At 37.4% G+C, this 13720-nt stretch overlaps 1 protein-coding gene across 3 annotated transcripts in view; it reads left to right on the forward strand.

Annotated features, from left to right (window-relative positions):
* KIAA1328 (KIAA1328 ortholog) overlaps positions 1-13720 on the forward strand; it is a 161754-nt gene that overhangs the window by 28594 nt on the left and 119440 nt on the right. The window contains exon 1 of one of the 3 annotated variants that reach the window (XM_054723739.1): positions 5250-5288. The exons of the other annotated variants lie outside the window; for them this stretch is intronic. The gene's annotated coding sequence lies outside the window, so the exon portion shown is untranslated. Of the gene's footprint in view, positions 1-5249; positions 5289-13720 lie in introns of those variants that run through there. 3 annotated transcript variants of the gene reach the window in all.

The following is a 13720-nucleotide window of genomic DNA, read 5'->3' on the forward strand; positions in this document are numbered from 1 at the left end:
TTAGCTTTAAAAAAACACACACAAAACCAGATTATTTTTTGCCTCTCAGACCTTCTACCTGGCTTCACTTACCTTCTGTTTCAAGTACATTTTTTAGCAATTCTTTTTGTGAAGATTTCCTGGTATTCATCTACATTTCTTGTCTAAAAATGTTCTTATTTTATTTTCATTCTTAAAATTCTAAGTTGACAGTTACATTTGTCAGCTCATTGAAGATATTTCACTGTCTTCTCGCTTCCTTTTTTTCTTCATCTTTTTTGAGAATTCCCAATCCTCTTTTCATTATCTGTTTTATTCTGTGGTTTCATCATAATGACTCTAGGTATGAATTTCCTTCTGTTTACCCTGCTCAGGACTCATTTGTTATCTTGAATCACTGTTGATTTGTGTTTCATTGCTAGTGAAAATTTTTTATTATTTCCTTACCAGAGGCCCAGTGTGCATGAGTAGCTTGCTTCCACTTGCCTCAGCTGGCCGCCCTGCCCTCCGCCACTCATAGCTCTCTGCTGTTAGTAGCTCACACCCTGCCCGCCGGGAGAGCTGCTGCTTGTTGGGTTGTGATGGCGTTACGGCATGACAGCCACAGGCCTTTTATATAAGAGATGTTGCTGTTGCCCATTCTTTCCATCTTTGCCTTCAGGAAACTCTAGTTATATTTTAGATCACTTCATTCTATCCTTCCTATCTTTTCAACTCTCTTTATATCATCTCTTCTTTCTCTATGCCGCTAACTTGTTCAGATCTCTCTTAAGATCTGTTTCTCATTTTATTTCTGTCTAAGCTACTGCATTAAGTATATCCATTAAAATTTTAAACTTCCATCATATTTTTATAGCTAAAAAGTTTTATTTGGGTCTCAAATCTACTTGGGCATTCTTTATTGTTTTCTGTCCTCTGTTCACGTGTTCATCTTTTGTTTTCTTTCATTATACATAGGAAGCCCATGTAAGTCTCTGTTTGTTTTTTTTATTCTTTCTTATGGTGTTTTGTTGCCATGTAGTTACTGAAGTTTTTGCTGTGAATTACTTACTGCTTTATAGTTTTATCTTTGGGGAGTCTTTGAGGTTTATGATAAAGGTAGGTTTTCTTTCAAAGTTGACTTGGGTTTATTTTTTCCCCAGGTCTCTTTTTTTTAAAATTAAAAATATATAGCTTTATTGAAATATATATTTTTATAGAAACATTGTTTTATGCCCTCAAGGTCTCTTGTGGATGCTGTCATGTGGTAATTTCTGTAATCTGGATTATCATCTTCTACCACCTGGGTAGTATAAATTTTAGCTGAAAATATATAGGAAGGGAAGCTCATGGTGACAAAGTCTTAAGGTGATTTGTGTAGTCGCTTGAGCTTTTATTTTCCTACCATAGTACGAATGTAATACAAATATAGTGAAGAAAGTAAGAAGCAGGGGCTGCTCAGTCTCTTTCTTTGTGGGCTAAAGCATGCAATAAGCACTCAGAGGGAAAGTCTTTTGATGAGACAGCAAAAAGTCCTGGATATGGTGGTGGATATTAGCTTTAAGCTCTGATACCTTGGTTATCTTCATAAAAATTCCAAGGAATCTTTTTAAAAATAATTCTAGAACTATTAAATGAGTTGAAAACATTACAGGATACAAGGTCAACATGCAAATATCTGTCACAAGGAACAACTGGAAACTAAAATTTTTTTTAAAACACCATTTACAATATCTTCCCCACAAATACAATAATTAGGCATTAAATATGTGCAGGGTCTGTATGCTAAAAGCTACAAAATGCTGATGAAAGAAATAAGAGAAAACCTAAATAAATAGATAGACCAACCATGTTCACGGAGTGGAAGATTTAACATAGTAAAGATGTTAATTATTCTGGAATTGTTAATTCCTATCAAACTCCAGGCAACATTTTTTGTAGATATACACAAGGAAATTCTAAATTTATGTGGAAAGTTAAAAGAGCTAGGATATCTAAAACAATTTATTACAAGAAGAAAAAACTTGGAGGACTTCCTCAACCCAGCTTAGTTCAAGTACTCCAGTGCAGTACTGTCAAAAGGACAGGTCCATAGATTAATGCAGCAGCATAGACACTCCAGAACTGGACCCCCACAAGTGTCACAGTGGCTTTGGACAAAGGTACAGCAATGACTTCGGCTAGGGAACGAGTTCTTTGATATGGGACTTGCACTCTGGGGAAAAGTCATAGAACAGAAAACCCCAGTGTTTCCTGCTTCTAATTGGCAACTCCCCTCCTACTTTTCCTGTTTCTGGTTAACCTTCAGTGCCTTGAGGTAGATGGTTTTTGTTTTTTTTGTTTTTTACATCTAGAGTTTTTATGTCTAGAGCTGTGGAAGAGTTGGTTCAAAATAAACTATTCAAAAAAAAAAACAACAAATAAAAACAAGTACTATTTCATCATTGCAGGAAGTGGGATTTCACTTATTTTTCTTTTGATTTGTATAACATCTGTAGTGATACCGCCTCTTTTTTCCCTCATATTGGCAATTAGTATTTTTCTTCTTTCCTATTAGTCTTGCAATGGTCTTACCAATGTTATTAATGTTCAAGAAGCCCACTTTGGGCATTTTTAATTTTCCATCATGTCTGTTTTTGTGTGTGTGTGTGTTTTTTTTTTTTTTCTGTTCTTATATGGATTCTTTCCAATCATTTTCTATCATCTTAAGATGGAAACAGATCATTGTTAAGACTTTCTTCATTGTTACATAAGCATTAAGAACTATAAATACCCATTTAAGCTCTGATTTTGTTACATTACATAATTTGTGAAATAATGTATTTACATTATCATTCAGTTTGAAATATTTTTTAATTTTTTGAAAATTTTTTACATGAATTATTTAGAGTACATTGTTACTGATTTCTAACTTAATTACTTAATGCCTACGCATATTCTATATAATTTTACCCTTTAAAATTTAATGAGACTTGTATTACAGCCCAATAGGTGGTATATCTTGATGATTCTATGTGCACTTGAAAAGAATATATACTAGTACATATGTACTTAGTAGTTGTTAGTAGTAGTGTTTTCTAAATTTAAATGTTAATTGAATCAAGGCACTTGATAGTGTCATTTGAAGCTATACTACAAAGTATATATGCCTTTGTTATTTTTATATGTGCATAATTTATTTACCCTTTCATTATGAAATTTGCCTCTATGTCTGTGGTAATACCTCCACCCTTGAAGTCTATGTTGATATTAATATGGTCACAACAACTTTCTTATGCTTACTGTTTGCATGACCTATCTTCTTCCATCGTTTATACTTGAAATCTATTTATTGCTTTTACCCCCAGTGCATTTATGTATGCAGTCTATAGCTGGGTGTTGTTTTTTATATCCAGTCTGACAGTCTGTATTTTAAAATGAGTGCTTAGTCTATTATACTTTTTTAATTATAGGTATGGTTGGGTTTAGGTATTCCATTGTGCTATTGTTTACTGTTTCTCATATTTGTCCGAGCCTCCTTTTCTGCTTGTTTTGTATTAGCTGAATGTTTAGTGCATTATACTGATTCCTCTATTGGAATTTTAGTTGTGCCACTTTGCAGTGTTGTTTAGTGGTTGCTTTAGGGATTACAGTATGCACTTTATTAAAATAGAATTAATATTGTACTTGTTAGAGGAACCTTGCAAAGTAACATTTAACCTTTATCCTCTACCCTGTGAACCTTAATTTGTTTTACTTTGTGTAGGTTATAAAAAGTTTGGGTCATTATTCAGACACTGAAACAAAGTTATTTGGAATCAGTTTTTGTCTTTTGAATCTTGTTTTTAAGCATCATTTCAGTATGTCCATAGCAATCTTTATTCTGGGGCCATTTTTAAGGTGTGACTTCTCTGAGAACCCTATCAAATACTTGTGTAATATATAATTTCTCTGTTCTGGCTGATGGGAATGCTATGTCTTTTTATCCCTGTGTGAGCTCTGGCAATTATCCAGCCTCCTGCTTTCCAGTGGCTCTTTCACCAACTTCATGGTCTTTACTGGGGATCAGTCACACAGTTCCTGTGTGCCTGAGTGTAGTTACCAAAAGCAGGTGTTCACATCGTTTTCACAAACTAGACAGACAAATTGGTACAGTTCAAGGCTCTACATGGGAAAAACAGTTTTTATCAGAACAGTCTAAGAAGTCAATTCCCAAGAGTCATTCAAGGGCCAATCACAAACAGGCCTCTTCCCTGCACATAGTCCTACACAAACTATCCCTAAAAATTGAAGAGAAGAGGATATTTCTCAACAGAATATTTGCAAGTCAAATCCAGCTGCATAAAAAAATCTATAACATATTAATCATGACCAAAATTTAAAAATAGTCAGTGTAATTCACCATTTTAACCAAAAGCAAAAAAACTGTATGATTATCTCAATGGATGAAAAAAATATGACAGAATGCAACATCCATCTATATATATAAAAGCCTAAGCGACCTTTACAACCGGTCGACCAGTCACTATGATGACGCACTGACCACCAGGGGGCAGACGCTCAATGCAGGAGCTGTCCCCTGGTGGTCAGTGTGCTCCCACAGCCAACTCCCACAGTCGGCCAACCTCCCATGGTCCCTCCTCCTGGCCAGCGGCCTGATTGGCCCCAATCACTGGTCAGGCCAAGGGACCCCACCCGTGCACAAATTTGTGCATTGGGCCTCTAGTTCATTATAAATCTCTCTGACAACTTGAAATAGAATAGAATTTCTCAGTCTGTTTTAGGACATTTGTGAAAAACTTGCACTTATTCTTAAATGGGAAGACTATATACTTTTCCACTTAAGATCAGAAACAAGGCTGGAAGTTGAAAGCAGAGCTCCAAATCATCATTTTAAACTGGTTTATGATTCTTTACTTTCATATATAAATAGAACTTTTACTAACTCAGTGCAACAAATACTTTTTGTGGTACACTTTTATTATCCCTAAGTTTTTTTCTGTTGTTTTGTTGTCATTTATTTAATTTCATAGGAATTCTGCATAATAGGAGAATAAAGAATAAAAAATGAGTAATTTTGGTTTTGCTCTTTGAAAGATATTACTTTTTACTCTCCTGAGCATTTACAACCAAAATTATAAAATGGCCATTGCATAATTCTTAGGTCATTTGGTTTGGTTTAAGAGAGAAGGTAGTGAAAGATAAAATAGTTGATAGGCAGTTGTAGTGTTTTGAGTAAAAGTGGACCATGTATAACATTTATTGTACTTGGTTGCAAAATGCATAAAACCTGTTTTTTTCCTTGTAGGTATTGGTCCCCTGAAGAGGCAGGGACTCAAGACAAGGCTCAGGTAGTTTTTTTGGATAAGTTAAATAAGTTTTGGATGTGTTCAGTTTTTGACTCGTAGGTCTTTCAGAATATGTCCATTTACCAAAGATGTAAATTCGCCTTATAAGGTTCAGTGAAGTCAGAGTTGTGTATGTTATTGGCATAAGTGAAAGTAAGAATAATGTAAATTTATAGTATTTTTCTTGCTTAGTTGTAGACATATATTTTGAAAACAGTTTTTGAATGCCAGCTATGTACTAGGTACTGTCTTATGGACTGTATGGGGGAAACAAGATATTGTAATGCAGTGTGATAAACATATTTTCCGGGTACAATTTCAGAGAGCAGAGCAGAGGCTAACGGGGATCAAGAGAGACTTCCCAGAGCAATTGACTGTTGCTCTGAATCTTAAAGCACAAAGAATTTAATCAAGAAGAGAAGGCAAAGGAGGGAGTGCCAGACAAAAAGAAAAGTATGTGAAAAGCATCAGGATTTGGAAAGAGCAGGGCATCGTCCAGAGAACAATATTGGCAGATGCTTCCAGGGTAGCACCTTTCACATAGTTTAGCAGTTCTTTGTTTGTCCTAATAGCAAAAATTTATTACAGAGTTTGATTTATTCTTCTTTGTGATATCAGTGTCGTGCACAGCATTTAACACACAACAAACACTGCAAATGTCTTCAAAGTATAACCACAGTATGATAAATGGTACCTTATTTTTAAATTTTTATCTTTTGGCATAAACTGTTGTGGGAGTTGTTCGGAGCAAAGAAGACTTTGTATAAAACAGTCAGTGAGTTGAAACTTGAGAGATGAATAGAAAATTACCATGTCAACAAGTAAGGGGTAAAGAAAGAAACATTCTGGACAGAAGGACATATTCCAACATAGAGAGATACAGAGAGCATAGAACTGCACTGTTTAATATGGTAGCCATGAGCTACATGTGACAGTTTAAATGTAAATTGATTCATGGTGAATAAAATGAAAAATTCAGTACCTTAGCCACACTTGCCACATTTTCAGTTCCCTGGTTGCGCGCATGTGACTGGTACTGTATAGAATGGATATAGAACATCTCATCATCACAGACGATTCTGTTGGATAGCACTATTGTAATGTGTTTAGGAAACATCAGGAGTTTGATGTAATGAAAGTACAACTTGCAGTGGTGAGATGGAAATTGCAAAGGCAAGATGGAGGAAATGATCCTGGATGGGTAAGTTTAGTCCAAATCATTGAATGTTTTGAATGGCAAAGGTGTTTGGACTTACTCTGTTGGGTATCAGCTGGGGGAGGCGCGGGGGGTCGGGGTTGATTTTGATTATTGAAGATAGGGGCCAGTAATTTAGTCTGATGGGTGTTTTAAATAATTTTCTGCAGCAGTATGAAGAATGAATTGAAAGGGTGAAGTTAGTGTTCAGATGCTTACTGTATAATAAATCAGTAGTCCAGATGAGACTGAGCTAAAGCAGAGGTAATGAGGATAGAAAAGACAAGACAGACTTGACACCGTTTTAGAATAAAACAGGTATGAGGATTTGTGTGGGACCTAACATATCTGATGACCCTGATTTCTGAATTGGGAATATAGAATAGGCATATATGGGGAAAAGATTTTCAAAAGAGAAAAAGGTTATGACTTAATTTTGGCCATATTAACTTTGAAGATAAGCTCAATTTGATTAAGATAAGAATGTGGAATGAGAATAAAATTCAGGACCCAATATGTGCTTCTGAGAGTCATCAGAATGTAATTAGCTTCCAAAGTTTAGAGTTTGGGTGAGATTGCCCAGGGAGAACTTAAAGCATGAAGACAGATAAAAGCCAAGGACAGGATCTAACACTTACTAAGTGTAGAAAGACAGGGACTTAGAATGAGAAGGAATAGCTATCGAAAAGCAATAGTGTTGAGTTGTGCCAAAAATTGCTGAAGGAAGATAGCAATTCAACAGAGTTACTGATCCAGAGAAGTCAGATAAGAGAACTATAAAGTATACATTGGATTTGTTGAACAGAAAGTCATTGGGGACCTTAAGGAACTGTAGTATGCCGAGCCACCAAGTGAATTCTGCTCTTTATTTGAGGTGAATTTGTAAAGGGCTGTTGGGAGTACCAGAACTGAGATGGCCTTCAGTCATATCTTACCCTTGTTCCATTTGTAAGGTGATAATACAGCATGATGTTGCCATAAAGATCAAGCGATGGAATACAAGAAAATGAATTTTAGGAACAGTAAGGTTATATTTAAAGTTTATAGAATTATGATTACTCTTAGGTAAAATTTATATTTAATTTACATTCAAGATAAGGGAATATGAGGGAAGATTTTAGGTAAAGACGGTAGACATAAAGACTTACCTTGGTAGAATATTAAAGGTTATAGAGGGAACATTGGATTTGTATGAACAGTGGAGGTATGAGCCAAGAAAGAGGAAGGGCTTGGCTGAGTGAGGAAGAGAGAGAGAATAAAGGTGTTTTACAGGTCCCTGATTAAACACCTTCTTTCTGGGCAGATCTAGAACATACTGAACAAGTTTGGAGCCTCATTTTGCACTGTACGAACAGATCACTGTTTCTTAGATGTGTTCAAACTGATTATTCTTCTTGAAAAAAAATTGATTCTTACATATTTCTTACAAATGACTTCTTTGAAATGATTAGTTTTGCAAGTAACCTTCATTTCATCTATTTTTCTTATCCTCTCTCACCTCTCACCCTTTGTCCCCTTGATTTTGTTTCTTCTTTTTTTAGGGAGTTCTCTGAACGTTTTTTCATCTTATAGTTGTTGTTGTCTAAAACCCTCACTCAGTTTTTGAAGCTTTTTAAAAATAATTTTTAAATATTTTGTTAATCCTCACCTGAGGATATATTTTTTCCATTGATTTTTTTAGAGTGAGTGGAAGGGAGGGGAGAGAGAGAGAGAGAGAGAGAGAGAGAGAGAGAGAGAGAGAGAGAGAGAGAGGGAGAGAGAGAGATCGAGATCCTGCTTGGAGCTCTTTGAGCTTCTTTGGTCTGTGGTTTGCTTTGTTTCATTAATTTTACAAAGTTTTGACAATTCATTATCTCTTCACATATTCCTCCCAGCCCCTTCTCTCTCCTGTCTCTTTCTGGATTGTAGTAACACATGTTTGACATGGTATCTCAGATCTGGGATGCTCTGTTCTTTTTATCGTCTTTGAGTTTCATTTTGGATCATTTCTGCTGCCTTATTTTCAAGTTGTTTCCTGTGCTGTATCCAGTTTGATGATAAGTCCATGAAAAGAATTCTTTATTTTTTATTTAATACCTGACATTGTGTGTTAAAGAACAGTAGAGCCCTAAGTAAATAGTACTTACGTCAGAAATGGGCACCTCTTTCTTTTACCAGGAATGCAGGTAGAGTGCAGTTTGAGTTATTCCAGCCAGTGGTTGAACTGGACTCGGGTTCTGTTGTAACTGTAGTTTCTTCAGTGCACCGAGTTTAAATTCCTGTAGTGGTGAGCTTCTGCCACCTGTGCTCTGTGGATGCTGGAGTACTGACAGGTTTTCCCCAATGTTCCTGGGCCTCAGTACAGGTAGGACAGGAATGTTTGCTGACTTCCTCATAGTTGGCGAGTGACGATTTTGGGGTTGGTTTGGTTTGATGTTAGTCTTTGTTTCATTGTTTTTGTTGTTGTTTTTATATATTGTATATTTATGGGGGTGGGGACCTCATCCTTTTTAAAGACTCTGTAGCATACATACTGTAGACTTGTAAGAAATAGAACAAGGATAGAGAAATGTAAACTAATAGATAAAGCCTAGAGATCTAATGCACAGTATGGTGAATATGGACAACAGTATTATAAACATCAAACTTGCTAAGAGACTAGATCCTTAAATATTCCCACCATACACATACACACACACACACAAAAAGTGATAATTATGTGACCTGGCAGAGGTGCAAACTTTTGCTACAGTGGCAATCATACTACACTATATAAATGTATCAAATTAGCATGCTGTGCAAGTTAAATTTACACATTGTAATAGGTCAAATATATTTCAATTTTTAAAAAAGCACCAGAGAGAGAGAGAGAGAGAGAGAGAGAGAGAGAGAGGTATCCCTCAGTACTTTGCAGTTCTTTGTCCTAATGAAGCAGCCAGGCTAGTTTGTGTTGAGTATGTACTGTGTGTGTGCATATTAGGAGTTCACAGGATAGAGTCTGAGAGAACAGGGGTCATTTTATTAGAGAATTCCTGGATGCTAGGCATTTAAAATTACACTGAGTGGCCAGATTATTATGATCTCTGAATGCATAATAATATGGCCACTCAGAGAGTGGTGTGTGTGTGTGTGTGTGTGTATATGTGTGTGTGTGTGTGTGTATGTATGTGTGTGTGTATATGTGTGTATATATAGAGGCCCGGTGCATGAATTCATGCATGGGTGGGGTCCAGCCAGCCTGGCCAGGGGGAGGGGACATGGGCGGTTGGCTGGCTTGCCTGCTGGTCGAACTCCTGGTCGAGGGGACAATTTTCATATTAGCCTTTTATTATATAGCATATACACTGAGTGGCCAGATTATTATGCATTCAGAGATCATAATAATCTGGCCACTCAGTGTATATGGTAACTAGAGGCCTGGTGCATGAAATTTGTGCATGGGGGGAGGTCCCCTCGGCCCAGCCTGCACCCTCTCCAATCTGGGACCCCTCAGGGGATGTCCAACTGCTGGTTTAGGCCCCATCCCCAGCAGTTGGACATCCCTCTCACAATCCTGGACTGTTGGCTCCTAATCACTCACCTCCATGCCTGCCTGGTCACCCCTAATTGCCCTCCACCCACCGGCCTGGTCACCCCTTACTGCCCCCCCCCCCGCCAGCCTGGTTGCCCCCAACTGCCCCCCTCATCAACCTAGTTGCCCCTCACTGCCCCCCTGCCAGCCTAATCGCCCCCAACTGCCCCTCCTGCCAGCCTGGTCGCGTCCAACTTCCCCCCTGGTCACCCCTAACTGCCCCTCCCACCCCCCGCTGGCCTGGTTGCCCCCCTGCGGCCTGGTTGCTCCATGCAGCCTACTGTTCAGTCATTTGGTTGTTCCTCACTAACCCCCCTGCCAGCCTGGTTACCCCACGCAGCCTGCTTGTTTAGTTATTTGGTCATCCCTCACTAACCCCCCTGCCCACCTGGTCGTAGGCAGCCATCTTGTGAGGTCGTGAGAGTTAACTTGCATATTACCTCTTTATTATATAGGATAGCAAGCATTAATGAGATATTGGTTTTCAGTAGAGCTCTGATAAATACCCTATCACCCCAAATATAATAAGGGTACCATTATTAAACCTTTTCTTCTGTATATTTTAATTCATTGTAACTAAGACAAACTGGTGCTTTTATATCCAATTTGGGATGAATTCTGTGAGGTTTAAAATTTTTTTTATCTAATTAATGAAATATGACATAAGCATGAGTTGCTTGGGTTTTTATTGCACAAATGTCTGCTATTTTGCATGTACACATTAAAAACCATGTGTTTTATATTTTATATATACTTATACATGAAACTCTGCCTACTTAGGAATTAATATTTAGTCATATTTAATCAATTTTATCCCATTTTATTCATTCTTATTTATTGTGATCCAAACAGATAGTGTTCTAACAAGCTTCAAAAGCCTAACAAAATAGCAGCAAATTTTCAAAAAATGAGCATTCCTGTTAATTTACTGTAAAAGAGCCTTGACTATGGTGGCAGGAAAGCTGCTCTTCTTAACTCTATAAAAGTGCAAGATGGACAGAAATGGAGCGTGGAACTTCGTCACTGTTTGGAGCAGGGCTCCGCAGGCTTGAATGTGTACATCAGTCACCTGGGAGTTCGAGAAAGTGCAGGCTCTGACCCATCTCTGGAGAGGGCCCGGGATTTTGCATTTGCCACAAGCTCCCAGGTGATACCAAAGCTGCTGTCCATGGACTACACTCCAGTGAGTTTTTCTCTGTTTGAAGCAGGTGGATAGTGTGGGAAGGGTAAGCCCAGTGTAGACAAACTGCTAATATTGAAGTGCACTTTGTTAAGGGAGGCATGTGACAGTGAGGTGTGAGGTGTCATCAAGAGTGAACTAAGTGAAGGATTATGAATCCCTAAAGGTTTTTTTCTGACTTCCCTTTTATTTGAATGTAATGCTGGTATTTTTCAGAAAATGGGAGGCCTGTGAGAAACGGCATTTATCATCTGCGAGAGCAGCTCTGGGTTGTTTGCGTTCCCTCGAACCTAGTCTCTCTCTTTAATGGACTGCTTATTTTTCTTATGCAACTTTTTGGCCAATTCAAGGACCAATTCAAGTTTTGAATGACATGTGAACTCAAAACAGGAATCATCCTGACTTTTTTTTTTGGTTATTTTGACCTTTTCTCACCTCAGATTTCTGGAAAGACTTGGTTGTCAGTTAGAGCAGCAGCACAAACTATCTGGTATGATGAATAGCCTGAGTGGGAATAGTGGCTATGTGTTTGTTTTTTTCCCTCCTAAAATATTGTAAACATCTATAACTGAAGAGAGAGCCTTCCTAAAAGAAGATAGATAAAAAAGTCAATACTTTCATGGAAATAGATAAATTACATTTTTAAAGTTACAAAATTTAGATAATTACTCTTATCCTATACACTAATATAGTAGAGGCTTTTAAATTTTACTAGTTGTTATACAATTAGTTCTGCTATAATAACGTGCGTTCCTAAACATCACCACATGCAAAATGATGCCAAAAAACAAAAACTTGCAGGGCTTATGGGAAAAATGGGTGTAGGGACCAACACTCAAAAACTTCATTAGTGAAATTTTTTTTTTTAAGTAACCTGGTAAAAATGATAGCACAGTTTTACGCATTAAATAATTAAGAAATGTATAAATATTGCCCTGGCCGGTGTGGCTCAGTTGGTTGGAGTGTCATCCCAGACACTGAAAGGTTGCAGGTTGGATTACCAGTCAGGGCTTCTATACCCAGGTTACTGCTGGTTGGATCCCAGGTTGTGGCACATGCAGATCCCTGGTGAGGGCACGTGTGGGAGGCAATCAATCGATATTTCACTCTCACACCGATGTTTGTCTCTTTCTTCCTTCCTTTCTCTCTTTAAAATTAGTAAGAGCATGTCCTTGGGTGGGGATATAAAAAATGAAATGTATAAATACTACAATAAATATGGCACTTGATCTTGAAAATACCTTAAGTATGCTTGTGGAAGTAGATATTAAAAGGGTCTTAGTTTGTGACTTATTGTAAAGTGGTAGACAGGTAACTGTGATTGGATGGAACGGTTTAACATTAGACACAGGTGAACTACCATAGCTGGTAGATGTTTGGAGTTTGAGGCCTGTGGGTATGTGTCTTGTGTGTTCCTACTGGGCTTGGGTCAGCTAAGTGCCGTTTTCTGCCTGCACCTAAGGTTTCTCATGGGTGATATTCAACTTTTTGCTCAAATTATTTAATACATGAAATGTACTAACATGAATTTGTGTTTTCAAAGCAAGCATTATAGCAGAATTGACAGTACTTTATATGAAATTTCACACTTTCTTGGAGAAATGGACTTTTTATTTTATTGCAATTCAGTTGCACAGGCACCAGGGGGAGTAGTAGGTTCACATTTCGCAGCAGCACTGACCAGTGCTTTTCTTAGTTTTGCAGCTGCACATATGGTAGATTATTATCATTTTATGGTTACAGTTATAAGCAATTTGGTAGAAAATGACAGTTAAATTATGCAGTGTTACTTTTATTTGTTTTAATTTTGTAATCTAAATATATTTTTTAAATGAGAAAATAAAAGGCAGAACACATTTTAGTAATAGGAGAAAGTAACCCTTCCTGTGGCTTAGTCTTGTGCCACCCAGTGGAGCTTGCATTTCATTTTTAATCAATCTCTTGTGTATGATAGGAATTGGAGCAGATAGCTGAGGGATTATGTCTGTATTCTGGGAGTGAATGTTTTCAGTTACATTATTGTGGCCCTACTCTTATTAAAAGGGAGATTTCACTGGCAATTGGATTGACACTTACATAAAGTTAAAAATCCTCTACCATTTTCTAGAGACAGAACATTCCCAAATTTTATTCCATGGGGCATCCTTAGAAATAATGCCAAGGCAAATTTATTTCCCTGAGCCCTATCAGGATTCGTACAGATTGCCCGCTGGGTACTTCGTTATCATGGCCTATTGGCATCTTTATACACAACCTTTTTTTTTTTTAATTGAAGCAGCTAACAGTGTGCCAGGAAAAGATGTGAAGAATGCCTGCCTTGTTTGTTTGATACTTCTATGTTCAAAGGGAGTGTCAGATAATTGGTACCTACCACTTGTATGAAGGTGACCATGATCCAACTTTAAATGCATGACTGTTAGAAAAGATTTGCTTTGAGTAAAGGGACTAAAGTTTTGTTTGCCGTGTTTATTTAAGCACAAAACTACTTTCATTATTAAACTTTCCTTAGA

Source organism: Eptesicus fuscus, chromosome 12 (assembly GCF_027574615.1).
Source record: "Eptesicus fuscus isolate TK198812 chromosome 12, DD_ASM_mEF_20220401, whole genome shotgun sequence".
In the NCBI taxonomy this organism is placed as follows: domain Eukaryota; kingdom Metazoa; phylum Chordata; class Mammalia; order Chiroptera; family Vespertilionidae; genus Eptesicus; species Eptesicus fuscus.